Consider the following 2157-nt stretch of genomic DNA (forward strand, 5'->3'; position numbering starts at 1 on the left):
AAAGACTTGTCTTCTAATGTTTGTACCCTGTAAGTAGAAATATGAAATACAGACTACATTAAAACATTCACAGAAATATCAATTCACACCCATTGGGAAAGTTTTTTAAAAGTGGTGTTTTGCTGGTACAGATAGGAACTGGAAACACAGGGAATCCAGGGCCGATGAACCATTCAGGACCAGTGGTGCAAGTGGTGATACCAGGAGGGTGGAGGGAAGGTGGGGTAGAAAGGGGGAACCAATTACCGGGATCTACATATAACCTCCTCCCTGGGGGATGGACAGCAGAAAAGTGGGTGAAGGGAGACGTTGAACAGTGTAAGATATGACAAAATAATAATAATTTATAAATTATCAAGGGTTCCTGAGGGAGAGGGAAAAATGAGGAGTTGATACCAGGGGCTCAAGTAGGAAGTAAATGTTTTGAGAATGATGATGGCAACAAATGTGCTTGACACAATGGATGTATGGATGTATGGATTGTGATCAGACTTGTACGAGCCCCTAATAAAATGGTTTTTTAAGTGTTTTAATTTAATGACCTCTTACCTTGTCATGTTAAAGGCAGTTTACAGAAAGAGTACATGCACCTTTGAAAAAGATTGTGCATATCAACTGGATGAGGGTTAAGATGTCAGGCTTACTGTTGAAAAAGGACACATTCATTTCTTGATCAAATTGATTCTAGATTGTGGAGAAAGGGTGGTGGGGGAGTGAAGACTCAAGACAATCTAAGCACCAGGAAAGCATCTGTAAGGATCAACGTCAACTGGATCCATTCCGTTTTTAAATCGGGTCCATTCTGGTCTGACCCTGGGAGCATGCATCATTGGACCCGCTATGTCCTAAAGGATTTATAGCATGATGCATCCCCTGTGAAGAGACCTCCACCCACCGAGAGTACAGGAGGCATGACTGTTGTGTGCACAGCCTGCACGGTAAAATCATAAGCACACGATGTTTTTAAACTATCCTTCTGAATATGCGTAACTTCCCTTTGACCTAACCCATAAAAAGTGTAAAATCCCACTTTTCATAAAGTCAGATCTGAGGATCCATCCTCCTGGCTCCTTCCTCTGCGCATTGCGATAAAATAACTCTCTTTAAAAAAAAAAGTATGATATCAAAAGAAACGAGTTCCTCCAAATCCAAGTTTTCTATTAAAACGCAATGAGTATGCACTAGAAGTTTCTGTCTGCTTTCATATGAGCAATCCCCGACTACTCTGGGAGATGAAAAAGGGAACGCGATTTTTGGTCAAACATTTACTGAAGCTGAATGCCCTTTAGACACGCTTGAAAGACCAAGCTGCTCGACAGCATTCCAACTGGAAACACTGGAAGGTTTCTACTGGTAACACCAGCTCTGTGAGCGTTCAGTAAGATGAGAGCACTTGTCCTGAAACCACCTAAGCATGAAGATGACAGCTTGTCAAGATAAAAGCTTATGACATTAGAGATCTGATTTCCTTCCCTACAGTGCTCCAGCTGAAAACACAAACTCATACCCTGGATTGCAAACCTTTTGGCAAATAAAGCCCCGTGTTAACTGAGTCAATTATGGATTTATCACCAACAGGCAGTAATTCTAAGTCAAAAGCTTTGTGATCAAAAGGTAATTTCCTGCCAATATATAAATGTAGTACCTATGCCACTTACTTCCACATGAAGTGCTAGGAAACTTATTTCAGAGAGTGACAAATAGAATGAGTTACCTGAAAATTGTCTAACCTGAAATCATCCCAAGTTTAGTAATAAACAACCATCTTATTTTAAAAATATATTTATCTAATAATTTTACACTATAAAATATTAAAAATTAGGGAATTTACTCTGCAAAACTTCAGACCCAACAGTGGATATCTTCCAGCTAAGCCATGGTAGTCCATATATCTATTTTCAAGTGAAATAATGCTTGCCCATAGAGATTTTGAAAATGATGCTGTGTAAAATAAAAAGAAAAGATATTGGAATCTTTCAAGAGTCACAGGATATCCAATAACATATCCATCTTTTTCAAAGTGTGAGTACACAAACCGCTAGTGCTTCTAGCTGATACAGCCTAAGGCAGTTTTGTTCTTTTTAATGCTTGCAGCATTGATTTAAAAGGAATTAGTAAAACAAAACATGGAAAATAAATGAGGAACTGATACCAAGC

The sequence above is a fragment of the Echinops telfairi genome, unplaced genomic scaffold, assembly GCF_000313985.2.
Source record: "Echinops telfairi isolate 266 unplaced genomic scaffold, ASM31398v2 ScPeMD7_1;HRSCAF=3_0, whole genome shotgun sequence".
NCBI classification, from domain to species: Eukaryota; Metazoa; Chordata; class Mammalia; order Afrosoricida; family Tenrecidae; genus Echinops; species Echinops telfairi.